This window comes from Petaurus breviceps, unplaced genomic scaffold (genome assembly GCF_028583685.1).
Source record: "Petaurus breviceps papuanus isolate PSGF00001 unplaced genomic scaffold, PetGlider_PUasm1.0 91133, whole genome shotgun sequence".
NCBI classification, from domain to species: Eukaryota; Metazoa; Chordata; class Mammalia; order Diprotodontia; family Petauridae; genus Petaurus; species Petaurus breviceps.
Genome location: NW_027187419.1, coordinates 100,821,042 through 100,837,568, shown reverse-complemented (window position 1 = coordinate 100,837,568; position 16,527 = coordinate 100,821,042). Strand labels below are relative to the sequence as shown.

At 35.9% G+C, this 16,527-nt stretch overlaps 1 protein-coding gene and 1 long non-coding RNA gene across 4 annotated transcripts in view; one reads left to right on the top strand and one right to left on the bottom strand.

The window, feature by feature from the left end:
• The window catches only part of LOC138154961 (uncharacterized), an 84,083-nt gene extending 69,682 nt beyond the window's left edge, over positions 1–14,401 (top strand). Inside the window, exons 5-6 of one of the 3 annotated variants that reach the window (XR_011166719.1) lie at positions 5,443–5,533; positions 14,082–14,401. This is a non-coding gene — a long non-coding RNA (uncharacterized lncRNA). The remainder of the gene's footprint in view (positions 1–5,442; positions 5,534–14,081) is intronic. The other 2 variants (XR_011166717.1, XR_011166718.1) reach the window with 2 other exon arrangements.
• The window catches only part of HAT1 (histone acetyltransferase 1), an 82,711-nt gene that overhangs the window by 1,767 nt on the left and 64,417 nt on the right, over positions 1–16,527 (bottom strand). The window lies entirely within an intron of this gene.

Sequence of the window (16,527 nt, the reverse complement as noted above, 5' to 3'; positions counted from 1 at the left end):
CCTTCAAAAATAATTTAGTGAGGTGGTTGGGGGTTTTTTTGGGGGGAGGGGATAGGAAACTGGGATTTTAAAAGTACCCATAATAATCAATGTATTTCCCATAGAAAATTTCAATCATTTTGCAACACTGACATTAAGAAAATATAAAGAAATCATGTTAGAAAGTTGCTTGAATACAGGAGTAGGTAGTAGCCAGAGATTGTAACATTTATAATTGCAAATAAGACACATAAGCTTCAAGAAACAATTCAACAAATATTTATTAAGTATCTACTATGTGCATAGTATCCTACTGCTGGTGTGTGTGTGTGTGTGTGTGTGTGTGTGTGTGTGTGTGTGTGTGTGAGAGAGAGAGAGAGAGAGATACAACATGTAAACAGATAAGTAAATAAGAGATAATTTGATGAGGGAAAAAACACTAACAACAAAGGAGAATATGAAAGGCTTCCCATAAGAGGCAAACCTGAGCTGAGCCTTGAGGTAAAACTAAGGTGAGGAGACTGTATTCCAGACTCAGGAAGTAGCCTATGCAAAGAGCATGGAGAAAGATGGAGGAGTTCCAGGAATAGCAAGCAGGCCAGTTTAAGCTGGAACATGGGATGTATGAAGTATGGTCAGTTCTGATACAATATGACATACATTCCCAAAGAGCATCTCAATGTGCAAAACTACACAATAAAAACCAAAGTGTTGGGAAAATGGGAAAAAATAGGGTTTTGGACAAAACACTCAAAAACTTCAAAAGCGACACATAAAAACAGGAACCTAATAAGGAACAGTGGCACAATTTTATACATGTTTCAGATTAAATACTACAACAAACAGCAGCATCCGTGGCCTCAGAAGGTTGTAATTCTAGAGTTTCATGGCTATATGCAAAGTAGGGGGAGGGTAGGGGAGAACCATCGGATATACCATAAATACGGCATTTTGCCTTGAAAAAGCTGAAGTCTGCTTGTGGAATTGAGTGTTGGAAGAGATGCAGTTTGTGAGTTATTGTCAGTACTATGGTTTTTTGTTCTTACTGTTTCTCACAGATGAAACTGTGGGGTAAAACTGTATAAACAAACATAAAATCTGTGTTATGCTCAAACTATTATCCAATACATCAATCATACTGGAACAAATTGACATTTTCCAAGAAAAAGTTACAACAGAATTGACTATAATATGAAATAAGTCTGGGAAAAATACACTGGAACCAGACTGTAAAAGGCTCTGAATACCAAGTTGAGGAATTTGTATTTTCTCTTCAAGACAATAGGAAGCCACTGAAAATTCTTAGGCAGATGAGTGACAGGGTCAGACTTGTGCTTTAGGAAGATTATTTCGACAGCTAGTTGAAGAAAGATTGAAGAGGGAGGGCCTGAAAGCCAGGAGAACAATTAGAAGGATATTGCAATTTTGCAGGTGAAAATCAATAGGTTGGTAGTGAAAAAAGTCAATCAGGTTGGTAATCAATTGATTAGAGAGAAGGGACTAGATATTGTAGAGGCAAATGATTGGATCACAGGAAGTAAGGTTAAGTGAAAAGTCCTAGGCTTATGCAAGTATGGTGATACCTTAAACAGAAATAGGCTGGTCTGGACAGTAAAGTTTCAAGGGAGAAGATAAGAGTTCCATTTTGGTTATTCTGGGCTTGATGTGACCATGGGACATCCAGGTGAAGAAGTTAGGCAAATAAGCTTAATGTTAAAAACAAAACAAAATTATGCTTTTGTATTATTAATATTTCACTTTTAGCTAACTCAGAATTACTTTTCTACTTGGAACAAACAAAATATTTGTGAATAAAGAAGAAAAAATACTACACTAAATTGGAAGTCGTATATAATTTATCTGTTAACTTAGGTTATGTTCCTTTAAGCTTTCATACATACATACTCCCACCCATCCCCCAATTCTCTCAATATATCTCATTCTTCAAATAAGGAAATATGGATCTAGTCATTTGGTTCTTAAGTCATAAAAAGATTTTTTATTGAAGTACAATTAAATTTTAATCAAAACTATCACATAAATGAGCATATCATTCTAGAAAGTAAAAATGTTTGTAATTCTAAAAGTTCACTTTTCTCCTTATTTTACTCTATACGCTCACAAAATGACTATTTGACAGTGCAATGGTATTTTATATGCCATAAATCATCCAGATACAAAGTTTTTTGTTTATATAGTAAGTACACTCCATGGGGTAGACTTATTTCTCAGCTTCCCAATTTCATCAAAAAACAAGAAACCCCATCACATCTATTTTTTATTTAAAATACTTAATGGATCAGTTTCTTCATTCATAGTCTCCAACATGTGAAAATGTAATAAAACATGTTTTTATTCATGTTATACTTATTTATTCAAAAGCAATTTACTTTTTTTGTGACTTTACAGTGTTAGGCTCAGAATCCTTACTGTTGTGGTTGTTATACCAAAATTTGTTCCATATAAAGGAAAAGATAGTAAAGAGAAAAAAAATATGTTTTCCAGATTCTTGGTCAGTTTCATAAAGAAAGATCCAAAGTAATAGCAATAGTCCTACACTCCTCAAAAATACATACAAATATTCTATGGCTTGATATATAATCATTGATATTACAATACTAGAATATATAATAGAAATGTTTTTTTAAAAAAAAATCTGAAGTCTTCAAGCCATTTTAATATTAAGAAATTTCTTTCTGATGATTTATAGTAAGTATATAAACTATATATACAGTGTATAGTGGTATTATACTTCAGGCAGTAAAATAAAAAAATTCTTGTAAAACATAATATTATAATTAGCCTGTCTACTAAGTTACATTTATATGTCAGGTGATTATGAAATCATTACAATGTACTGAAATGGTTGTCTAAATAAAAATGCCCCAACCCACTCCCCTCATAAAAGGTTTTACATTTCAATTATTTCACCAACATTTTGGTACAAATCAGAAAAAAATACCATAAAATTTCATGTTTATATGACAGAGTGGAAAGAACATTATCTGTGGAGTTAGAAAACCTAGGCTCAAATTCCATCTTAATGCTTAGTAGCCATATGACCTTGGGAAAGTTATGACATTCCTGGATCTACTTCCTCATCTGTAAACTAGACTAAATGACCTCTGAGGCCCCCTCCAGTTCATGACCTATGATCCCATGCATTTACCCTGCCAAAAATATAAAAACAGTAATAGTTCATTAGAGGACAGAAATCTTGAGCACAAAAAAAGAAAAAATATATTAAGAAAATGATGAATTTATATAGCCTATCATTGAGTAGACCTAGTTCTAGTTTCATAAATACATGGCTGTTAAAGTAACAGAAATACAATGTCTGATTTATATTTTAATACAAAATTAAATGGTTTTGGAAAAGACTTGCACTTTAGGAGGAAAATCACACACTAAACCTTAATGTACAGAAAAATTACTGTGAATGATCAGAAAGTAACACACATTAGTATAGGGATAGTGACTGGAACTGTAATTTCATGGATATAGGGAACTCCTGATGAGGAAAATGCTACCAATGCTTGTTGGCACTTTCTCTTCAGTAAGAGTGGTAGCAAAGGCCTTAAGATTTGGGCAATTTGTAAGTATCAGAGAAGGGACTTGAACCCAGGCTTTCCTGGCTTTGAAGCTGGCTCTCTTACCACTGCACCATTCAAGACTATATGTCAAAGTGAGACTCTCCATATCCAGACACATTCCCATTTCTATGACAGGTTGTAGTAGGTACTGCACAGGAAAAGCATCAAACAGCCAAAAGCCCTAAATTCCTGCCCTATATCTACTACCAACTAGCTGAGCCTTTGCACAAATCACTTATTCTTCCTGGGACCATTTTCTTTGAAGGGAATTCAATTTGGTCATCTCCAGAGCCCTTCTAGCTCTGACACATCTCTGTGCATGTATCACATAGCTGGACCATTTCAGGAAGCTGTTAACAGCATTTATTTCTGTTGAATCAGAGTGAAGATGGTGAGACCTCTATTACAGCGTCCTCCCACCACTGGCCTCACTGAGGAGTCTACCTTGTTCTATTCTTGGAAGATTTTGGGCAAGTCACTTAACCTCTTGGTCCTGCTTCCTTATCTGTAAAGTGAAAAAGTTGGACTAGATGGCTTCTAAGGGCCTTTCTAACTCTAAATCTGTTATTCTTTGAACCACATGAATAGAGACGCTACAAGCTCTCCAAAGGTAAAAGGATTCCTCTATGCCCAACTGCAGTCTTAATGCTTTGATTTAAACTTGTTCACCTTGATTTATATCTTTGTAGGCAGGAAGAAAAAATTATTATTATTCTCTTAAAAGTTTGAATATGGGGGTGGCTAAATGGCGCAGTGAATAGAGTGCCGGCCTTGGAGTCAGGAGGACCCGAGTTCAAATCCGGCCTCAGACACCTAACATACACCAAAAAACTAGCTGTGTGACCTTGAGCAAGTTACTTAACCCCAACTGCCCTACCTTCCTCCCTCCAAAAAACAAAAAGTTTGAAATATGCCAATTAAGTCACTACCTTAAAATTTTTCTGATAAACTCTTCCCTGTAGGTACTCTTTCCTATTCCTTTAAAAATTTTTGTTTCTTCTGAATGAACCTCCTCTGTTTTTAAAGTGTGGTGAACAAAACTGGACAATATTCAAAATAGGGGTGAAGTTAGTACAAAACATAATAAAAGGGATTTCTTGGTTCTTACATTTTACACTTTAAAGCTGGAAGTGGCATCAGAGATCAGAGTTCAGCCCTCCTTACACAAGGAGACTAAACGTCAGAAATGCCATACAGTTAGTTGGCAGATGATACTGAAATAGTATATATTTAGCACTTTTGCAAACTCCAAAATTCTAACAGAAATGCTGACTATTATAATTAGTATCACCAACACAGTGGCTTTTCTGCCCTTCTGTTACCACACAAGTGACATATTCAACTTGTGGAAAATTAGAACTCTCAAGTTACCTTCTTCCTACTTTATATTTTGGTGGCCTTAAATATAAAAAATTACATATTTATCCTTACTGCCATCCAATTTTGTTCAGATTGTTCCAGTAGGTTCAGATTATTCAAATGTTTATTTTGCCTTTAACATCAAGTTATTAACTTGATCTAATCATCATCTAAAAAATCTTAGGATTTATCAAGCTCCTTTCTACAGGTCAACAACAAAACACTGAAATGAATGTTTCTCATGATTGACCCTTCTGGGCACACCAGGATGACAAAAGAGATCAATTAAAGCAATCTGGGTACAATCCAGTAGTACAAATAACAAGCTAGTTGTTCATATATGTAGTAGAATATCTACTGAAGTTCCTTCTAACTCAAGAATTATCAATGACAAAATTTGAAAAATAGGAAGCAATTCTTAATCTTAACTGTTCATTAATTTTTATATCTCAAAACTTAGCTCTAACCCAAAATAACTTCTAAGCTTACAAAAATTCTTTTTAAAACACAGATCTGTCACGTTTGGATCAGAGGACCATTTTTACCCACTTAATTATGATGAATTAGAGAAATAAAAAAGCAGTACATGTCAATCAACTGTGGTAAGTACTTTTAAATTCTAACATGAAATATCTACTTGTTTCAAAATCATAACAAATATAAATATATGTACTGATCATAGCAAAAGCAGAACTAAGAGAGATCACGCTGAATTCTAAAATAGTTTTTAAGGCAATGAAGCTTTATTACCTCTAATTCTATACTGTAAAGACAAAAATGTGTAAGAGGGAAACAACTTCATTTCTTTAGAGTCAAAAGGTTTCACATTACAAATTATCATGAAATTAGAGAAGTTTTATAGGCTTTATATAAATTAGTATAGAGATAAGAAATAAAAGACATAATTGCTCAAACTACTGTTTCTGACCTGTTCCTATGGTACTTCATAATATTAGTTCCTTGTTACCTTTCTCTCTCTGCTCTAATCTTCAACTTGCCTTTTATTCTCCTAATCACCTAGGCGCCAGAACTCATATCAGTCATCTTTGATTCTTTTTTCTCTTTTCTATCTCATATCCAGTTATCAAGTCCTGTCAATTTTATCTCCCTGCCTCCCTTTTATTCCCATTGCCACCAACCTAATTTAGGCTCTTATTACCTCCTGGCTGGAATATTTTAGTAGCTATAAGATATAACCCTGCTTCCAATTCTCCTGACCACAATTTTTTCTACCATACTGCTTCCAAATGAATTTTCCTAATTAGGAAATTTAGATAATCATTCTTCTGCTCCATAACCTTCAATAGTTCCCCTATTGAATGTAGCAATCATATGATTCAACATTGCCTAGATGAGGAAACTGAAGACCAGAGAGGGTAAAGGGCTTATCCAAAATCCATAGCTAACACAAATACAAAAAAGTCCAAGCTTCTTAGATGGGCATTCAAGAATCTCTGAATCTGGCTCTAACCAACTTTTCCAACTTTATATTAAGCTGTTTATCTTCGTATGTGCTAAACTTTATTTAAAGTGGGATACTTATTAATTGCTAAAAACTCATTCTGCCCTTTCCAATCTCTAATGACTTTATTCATGTCATTTCCTGAACCTAAACTATCCATGTCCCCAATTTCTGTCTATTGAAATTCTTCACATGCTTAAACAACCAGTTCCTATATGAAGTCATCTAGTTCAATGTGTAAAATCATCCAGTATCTGCTTTAAGATATCCAGCAAGTGGGAACCCACTACCTGTCAAGGCCTATTATTACACTTCTGGAGAGCTCTAATTATTAGGGAGCAACATCTTAGACAAAACTAAAACCATTCAAATGTTCTCCCTCAATCTTACCTGCTTCAGTTCCTGGATTTTCTGACATGACTATATGCTATTCTATAGTCCCTTTCATTTGTTTTGTTCCTTTTGAATAGGACATACCCTTTCAGGGCCATATGTCATGACCCCATTTCAGAAAGTCTCAATAATCCTAGTGAAGTTGGCTGATGCTAACTGAGAAAAGCAAGGAGAACAATTTATACAATAAAAAATAAATAACTTTGAAAAACTTACGAACTCCAGTCAAAAATTTCTTTAAAATTCTTTTGAAAAGTCTGAAAAACTTAAGAACTCAGGTCAATACAATAAAACTAACCACAATTCCCAAAGGTCAGTAATGAAACATGGCCCCTACCTATCCACTTCGTGATGAAGAGGTGATAGTATCAGGGTGCAGAATGAGATGTATCTTTTCTGGAAGTGGCCAACATAGAATTTGTTTAACTTGATAATGCATATTTGTTACAAGGGCCTTCTTTTTTATTTTTCAATAGGAGGAAGGGAGGGAATATTGCTTTTTCTTAAAGAAAAATTATAATAGATTCAAGAAGTTCATTTGGGGGGGCAGCTAGGTGGCCCAGTGAATAGAGCACTAGCCCTGGAGTCAGGAAGACCTGAGTTCAAATCTGGCCTCAGACACTTAACACTTACTAGCCATGTGACCTTGGGCAAGTCACTTAACCCCAATCACCCTGCATTTCCCCCTCCAAAACGGGAAATAAAAGTTCATTTGAGTAATAATATATGAATTTATAATGATTTAATTTATCTATAGGGTTTAGCAATTTATAAAGACTTTTACATACATTTATTTCATCAGATCAGTCTCTTATGTTGTATACTTTTTCAAAATCCTTTCATTTCTGTTACCTGACAGAGACCATCTGACTGATATGGAATGGAACTTCTCTTATGCTTGACTCAAACTAGAGTTCCAAAATATATTTAATAGAACGCCTTGGGGGAGTGTGGTTTGTAAAAAGTACCTTTTGGTTTGGAAGTATATAGTGCTTCCTGAAAGCCCTGGAATTGAGTTAAATGTTTAAACATTCTAAACACTTTTTTCCTTGTAATCTTTTTTAAAAAAATTTAACAAATATGTTCATTTATATTATAAATAAAAGATTTAAAGTCAACAGGCAAAATTCTAATCTGGCTCCTATCTGATTTATCTAATGTTTAACTGAAATCTATAATAAGAACAATGTCAATAACAATTTTCAAATATACTAAAGAGATTTCTCAGTTTATAGACTTTTTGTTATGTAATTCATGTTTTGAAGAAAATGTTGCTAAAAATCAGTATATCTAGGGATTTAAGATATTAGCTATACTTGAAAAACAATATACAAATACCTGGAAGAATATATACATGATTGGTTGCCACATTAAACAGACCTTACCCAAGAAAACAATAGAAGTAAGGCTGTACCACTAATCTAAAGGAACATGTCAAATGAAGAAAACTACTAAACAGCCCTTAAAGTGCCAGAAGGAAATGTACATCTTGGTGTCAAACTTTAACCAGCAGAATGGGGTTTGTGACTTCAGAAACTTAGGAGTTCTCTTGACCTGCAGCTTTGTAGGCAATTATCAATGGCTTGTGGAACAAAACTTTCTGAGGATCAAGAAAGAATGATTATGAATCTGCTTAGTGTTAGTTTAATTCCTCAGGTGTGGAAAAACCACTGTGGTTATGTTCAGAATCTTCTGCAATACTTCATATTTCTAAAGGGCTTAAGATTTTTAAAAGTACCATCTCTATTCTTACAAGTCTGAAGATACAAGTGTTATTACTCCCACTCAACAGATTCAGAAATGACTCAGAAAGATTAAGTGACCTGCCCTAAGCCACATAGCTAAGCAGTATCTGTGTTAAGAAATCTCAGCATTAGGCAAACTTCATAATTTAGCTAATGATCTCCTACTCTGAATGAACCAATTCTTTTTAGAAAACAGAATGCTATGAAAATTCTGGATTAAGAGAAAGCTAATGATTGATTGTATATGTGTCCATCATGGTGTCTCTATAAAAAAATGGTTTTTTCTACCTCTATCTTTCACTAGCCAATGACTGAAAAGACTGTTTTGTTTTAAACTAAACCTGTGATTTTATAGGTGTAAGAAATTCCCAATAGAGAAATGTTTCCATACATGGACATCGAGAAATATTCTTCAACTTAAAGTCATAAAGAGTTGTCAGATGCACTGACAGGTTACACAACTTGTCCCAGGGTCACAGGGCCTCCTTTGACACATGTATATTTCAGAGCTGGGACATGAAGCCTATTCTTGATTCACTATACAGGGCTGACTTTATGCTTAAGAAGTTATCTTAAAAAAAGTATAACAAAAGGAAACACTGACACTAGTCCCTTCTAAAAGGCAGCTTAGGCAATCAACCTCAGACTGTCTTGAAATTACTAAATTATCCCTTTGAGAAACTATGAGTAAAGTTACTAGATACTGGCTATTTAGGCACTTGATACAACTTTAAGTGATACTTTGTTTCAGGTTAGCTCCATGCCTACTTACATAATGCCAAATGTAACGTTCATGAACTTTTGGTACTGTGAGTTATTCCAGATAAAATGACCTAAGTGGTTTTTAAAATTTTAAAACAACCAAAACCATAGCTGAGACCACAACCACGACAAACCTTGAAATCTTAAGGAAGAAAATCTCAATAGCACATGCTTGTTGATGGTCTATATAATACAAATGCTAGACAAAATCTTCCCTTCTAGATGAAGACAGCATGATGTCATTAAAAACCCTAGTTCAATCTGACAATACACAGTTAAAAGTTACCTCAAAATCATATCTTTTGGCCCAGTCATTTCATCATTAATAATATATCCTGAAAATGACACTAAAAAAACCCCCCCCCCCCCAAAAAAAAACCAATTTGGTCAGAGATGTTCATAGTACTGTATTTAATTGAGGAAAAAATGGGAAGAATCTAAATGTTTAAGGGAGGAAAAGTTAAATTGTGGTAGATTAATGTAATGGAAAATTTGTAATACAATTTATACAAACAAGAGTAAGAAACAGAAAGAAAAAAGTAGAACCAGAAGAATGGAACATTCACATCACCATATAAAAGGAAAAAGTGAATGAAAATGAATAGCAAAGGATCCTGAAGATTAATGGAAATGACTGAAAAATAATACTTTATACCTGGAAAATAATTAATTTAAATGACTAGCAAACTGAACTGATTCAATGTTAAGCTTTTAATAAAACATTATGGATTTGTTGTTTCGTTTTGTTTTAAAGAAAAAGCACTGGACACGGCTAGGGGGCAGCGCAGTGACATTAGGAGGACCTGAGTTCAAATCCAGCCTCAGACACTTAATACTTACTAACCATGTGACTTTGGGCAAGTCACTTAACCCCAATTGCCTTGCCCTCCCCCCTCCAAAAATAAAAGAAAGAAAAAGAAAAAGCACTGGCCTGGAGAGCTTGCAATCTTAATAAAATCCCCCAGACAAAAAAGTTAGATCAAATTCCATCTGCCTCTATCCTGTACTGGGAAGCTGGGAGGGATGGCTAACATATGCTTATGGATTTAACACAAGAGACATTAGCTGCCATCTATTCCAACTCTTTTATGAATGACAGAACTAGAAGCCCAAAAGATCTCTATAAGCCAAATGGAATAAAATTCATTATGCATATTATATTCCCGTTCTGGGTTAAAAAAAAACCAACAATGGCACAAGTACAAGATGAGAAGGAGATGTGACTAGTTAATTCAGGTGAAAAAGACCTGATGATTTTAGGGAAATTAGTTAATAAAATGGCAGCCAAAAAACAACTAAAGTGATCTTACTCTAATAATCCAATGACTCTGTGATTTCATCAATTCAGGTATTCCCTCCAACAATGTAAATTGTGTCATATCCAAGACGGCATACCCCCCCCCCAAATGGTTCGCCTCCATTACTATGTAAGAGTTTCCTCAAATTCTCCTGATGTTGCTTGGTTAACAATGCAGAATGCAGGCCAGACAGCCATCATCCTTCACTTTCACTATGATTGGATCATTTTTCTTTTCACACATTCCTTTGAGGACAACTTCTAAATAACTTCTTAAAATCATTACTTGTTGATAATACAGCCAGTGTGCAGACCATGTACTTTTCTGTTACAACCTGTACTCATACAACATCACCAGAACAATACTGGGATTAAAAAAATAAGCCTTTGTTTAAGGGGAAAGCTTGGAATTATTAAAAGGAGTCTGACATTTCCCAAAGACAACTCTGCTCTTCCCTCCTGTAATCTTAGGTTGCATTAAAGATACAGTGTACAGAACAAGGAGATGATAGTCCTAGGCTGTATTAAAAAATATAATGTACAGGGTCAACTAAGTGGCACAGTGAATAAGCACAGCCCTGGAGTCAGGAGGACCTGAGTTCAAATTCAGCCTCAGGCACTTAAAACTTACTAGCTGTGTGACCTTGGGCAAGTCACTTAACCCCAACTGCCCTGCCCTCCCCCCTCCAAAAATAAATAAATAAATAAATGAAATTTTATGTATATACATGTAAATGTACAGAGCAAGAGGCTATATAGTTCCATTGTACTTAGACCAGATGTGGAAGATTATGTCTAATTCTGACCAATACATTTTAAGAAAGACAATGACAAACTAGAATTTAACTAACACAGGGTAACCAGGACAGTGAGGGGATCTAAAAGTATGCCATAGGATAAGTTGAAGATATAGGGGATGTTTAAAGGAAAATACAGGTGACTACGACAGCTTTTTTCAAGCTGTCATGCAGAAGAGAGAAAAGATTTGTTTTGCTTTATTTCAGAGGTCAGAACTTAGAACAATGGGTAAGAGGTCCACATTTAGTATAGTGTGGGGTGAGAAACAGATTTGGGAGCTTCCTTCCCTTATGTCTTACCACCTCCAGTTCTGCCACTAACCAATTCTGACAACAAAGAACTCATGGTGCTTGGAGAGAGTAGAAGGAGGGGGGGATGAGGTGGCAGACAAAGTCATGCAGCAAGATGTAATAGAAAACACTGCACTGTGGTTGGTGAAAGGTCTGATTATAGTCCCTCCCCCAAACTAAACTGATAATAAGTTGTCTAGAACATGAACACACTAGTATTTTTAAACTATGATAACCTCAACCTGAGCTTTCGATACAGTTTAAACCCTCAGGTCTTTTTCAAATGAGATCTAGTCATATCTCCCTCCACCCACTACAGTAGGCCTGCACTACACCAATGATTCCTAAGCTTTTTAAATCATCTACTTCTATCAGTAAAAAATGTTTTAAGCATATATCCCAATATGTGTATAATTACTGATTATGTATTTGTGTGTGTAAATAACACACTACTTATTATACTAAAAATTATGCACACAATAAACCACAAAACTAAAAATTTTAAAGGATAAGATTAAGATGAAATAATATTTCCCACCCAGATGATCTCAATTTCATGATCTCCAGAAATTCATCATTCCGCAAGACAGATTCTACTCTAACTCATACCTCCTCAGATAATTTCTCACCCCAGTAGCAGGTCTTCATCATTTCCCCGAGCCCCCAAGCCTTTTTCAGCTTCTTCTGATATATTGTCTCCCCATTAAACCATGAGCTCCCTGAGGGCAGGGACTGTCTGTCCTGTGCTTTTCTTAGCACAGTGGCTGGCACATGTTCTTTTATTTCAGTCACATCCGACTCTTCATGACCCCACTTGGGGTTTTCTTGGCAAAAATAATATAATGGTTTGTCATTTCCTTCTCTCGCTCATTTTATAGATGAGGAACTGAGGCAAACAGGGTTAAGTGACTTATACCCAGGGTCACACAGCTAGCTGTCTGAGGCCAAATTTGAGTTCATAAAGGTGAATCTTTCTGATTCCAAGCCCAGTGCTCTATCTACTTTGCCACCTAATTGCACTTGGCACATACTAGGCATTTAATAAATGTTTATCAACTCTAACTCTATTTGATCCTAGAATCATAAGGAACCACTGAGATTTAATAGAAGAATCATAAAGCTGACCATCCCCTTTCTCCTGAACACTCTCTACACTAAGCTTTTGCAGCACTGCTTTCATCTGGCTTCCTTTCTAACTGTTCGATGACTTCTTACTGCACCTGTTGCTTAATTGTGGGTGACTCCTACAGCTCTGTCCTGAACCCTCTTTCTTTCACCTACACTTTTATCAACTCCCAGGTTCAATTATCCTCCCTATAGAGATAACTCCTAAACTTACACATCCAACTCTCATCTCTCTCCTGGGCTCCAGTTCCACATCAGTTGTTTTCTGGACATTTCCAACTGGATATTCCACAAGCATCTCAATGAGCTTTAGTTTGATAACGTTGGGTCTATCTTCCATCCTAAATCTGTTTCTTCTAACTTCCTTGTTTATGTTGAAGACATCATTTTTCTAGCATCTAGATTTATATCCTCTGAGTCATCCACAACTCTTTTTATTTCCCCTTCCTGTTATCCAAACAGTTGCCAAGTTTTGTTGTGAAGGCTGAATTGACATTTCTTCAATCTTCTTTTCACTTTTTTTGGCCACCACCTTAGTTTAGGCCTTTATCACCTCTAACCTGGACTAGTACACTAGCTTCCTAATCATTCTCCCTGTCCAATCAGTCTTCTTTCCAAGCCATCCTCCTACACAACTGCCCAAATTATTAGAGGTCTGATCATATCACTCTGCTGTTCAAGACTCCTCAACTGACTCCCTATTACTTCCTAGAAATCCAAACTCAAGAGTTTGAACTTTGTCTTTTTAGTCTGGTTCTAAGCCTACTCTTCCAGAGATTTAATTCACAATACTTCCTTTTCATGAATACTATGACCTAACCAAAATGGACTAGTTGCTATGCCAAACTCAGAATTCTTATCTCTTGCCTGCTTGTCTTTTCACAAGTTATCCCACATGCCTAGAATACACTCCCTTTTCACCTCTACAACTTGTACCTTCAAAGCTCAATTCAGATGCCATCTCCAAAGTGATGTCTGTTATACTCCCTTTAGTTTGTGTTCTCAGCCTCCTGCAATTATACTGTTCTTAATTAATCATTTGTGTATATGTATCCCCAGGAGAACATAAGCTACTTGTGGGCAAGGATTATTTTAGTTTTGTCTTTATATCCTCAGTACCTAGCACAGCAGTGCAGGTCTTTGCTAAATGCCTGAGTAAAGACATATTGATGGGGACACTGGGGACTTTTAATTTACAATTGCTGATGGGCCAAATGTTCTCACATTGTTAGCTGGTGCCTGTCTCTAACTATGTGCTTTCTTTCTTCTCTTCTTCAGGGCAGGCCTTTACACAGCATTCCTCTCTGCCACTATTACTTGATCTTCTTGCAGCTCAGAAAGAGAAAAGAAAAAAAGAAAAGAAAAAGTACCTGCTGTATACCAAGACCCAGGGGAGAGTTTTCCCAAGTAAGCCCAAAGTTCCCTAGACAAATAAATTATTCAGTTTTTTTCTAGCTCATCTGCTTGGTTTGCTTTTGTCTTTCAAGCTGCACAAAATCGTTCAGGGTTTGCCTGGAACAATTTTTTCATCCTAACTCCTTGCTGGAAACTTCTCATAGAGGCCAAATTTTCTTCCTCTCCCTCTTAACCTACAAACATTTAAATACATAACGGAATTTCAAAGACCTGTTTTTTAAACAAAATCATAGTGCAAAGTCAAAAGAATCACTGGAGTTGCCCCACAATAGTTCACTGAATTTCTCACTCTGTTTCTTCCTGTACTCAAAGCCATCTTTCTGTAGATTCTGAAGGAGACCTTTCAGGCTTCATAAAAGATGAAATTCAAAGCTACCTTTGAGTAAGTTCTCTGTACTTTCAGGAACAATATCATAAGAGAAACAAACTATAGTTCCTAAATCAACTGAGAATAATTTCAAAAAGTTACAGTACACATATCAATATATAACAACAACTTTAGCAAAACCCTAAAGTTATACTAAACTAAATTATTCTGAAATATACTTAGAACAATTGCGATAAAGTAGTTCTTAGATGCTCTTTATATATCAACTTTGATTCAAGTTATAACTCCCACAAGTGATATTCAATAATAGCATTCTCTATGCTATGAATATTCATAGCCAAATATTCATGAACAGGCAACTAAGATTCAAAACTGCCATAAACAGAAAAACTATGCATATATTCAGACCAGTTCTTTGCCAAACACCATCATGGTAATTCTTCAGTCTTTCTGATGGGGTGCTTGGACTCCAGTCGTAGGACAATATCTGTCCCCAGCCCAAAGATCCTATCAATAACTCATGAGTAAGCCCAGTGAGACAAACTATTTCTCCCTGTTAAAAGAACAAGCAGACCTCTGTAGAATTTCCCTTGTATGAATAGGACTATCTTGTATCAGCAGGGCTATCATGTACTGACTCCCAGTTACTGTATACAATCCAGAAGTCAAGCTATAGATGTTAACTCCAAGACATAACAGACCAAAAACACACTGCTTAGAAGGGCACCCCCCCTCTCTCTGGCCACGCCAGTAGTCAATGATGCCTGTGCCCAAGGTACAAAAACTGTATCCTCACCACTTAATTAGCATACTTGGCACACAATGCACCAAGTTTGTCCTATATAAGCTTTAGCATCACTCTTGTTAGGTTGTGAGTTCCCTGAAGAGCTCTGTCTGCTATATATCATTACAATAAACTTTTTGCCACTTGACTGGAAGACTGCTTGAGTTCAAGAATTCTTTCCAGATGATCCCTCTACCTCGATAGTTTTGGAGTCCCTGTACCGTTAACACTGCATCTTTTCTGTTGCTCAGATGTTGCCAATTTTTTTCACCTCCTTCACCTTGCCACACCTTCCATATATGTAAGAGGAAAATGAGTTTAGAGGCAGAAGAGGAGTAAAGGTTGAAAAAAGGGCAAAAGGTTACAGAAACATGGGACAAAAACGTGGGGGGGGAGCCACTTTATAGTTATAGTGATAGAAAAGGGTACCATTAATACAGTAAGGAAAAAGCATACTAAATAGGAAAAATGTAGAAGATAAGAAGGTAGAAAAAAGTTTGACCATATTCTGGTGATTAAGATTTTCCTGGATGTACAAAAGTGAAAGAAAAAAACTACTATGTGTAAATTTATCCTAATGACAGGTACTTCAACTAATGAGGATAGTTTAAATATCAAAAATAAGTTAAAAGTAGTGGAAAAATTTAAATCATTCTAGAGCTTTTCCAGCCAAGTCAAAATAAAAGTAGCAGGATGGTTTAAACCCTGATATAAATGTTATCTAATAATACTTCCTTCTTGACCTTTAATTTACTTTTTTTTTTCAGAGGGAGGAAGGTAGGGCAATTGGGGTTAAGTAACTTGCCCAAGGTAACACGGCTAATTGTGTGTGTGTGTGTGTGTGTGTGTGTGTGTGTGTGTGTGTGTGTAAGTGTCCAAGGACGAATTTGAACTCAGGTCCTCCTGACTCCAGGGCTGGTGCTCTCTTCACTGCGCCACCTAGCCACCCCCTTGACCTTTAAATACAGAATTGTTATTGTTCAGTCATTTCAGTTGTGTCCAACTCTTCGTGACCCTATTTGGGGTTTTCTTGGCAAAGATCCTAGAATCATTTGCCATTTCCTTCTCCAGCTCATTTTACAGATGAGAACTGAGGCAAACAGGGTTCAGTGACTCGGCCAGGGTCACAGAGTTAGTAAGTATCTAAGGCCAGATTTGAAATCACAAAGATGAGTCTTCCTGACTCCAGGCCTGGC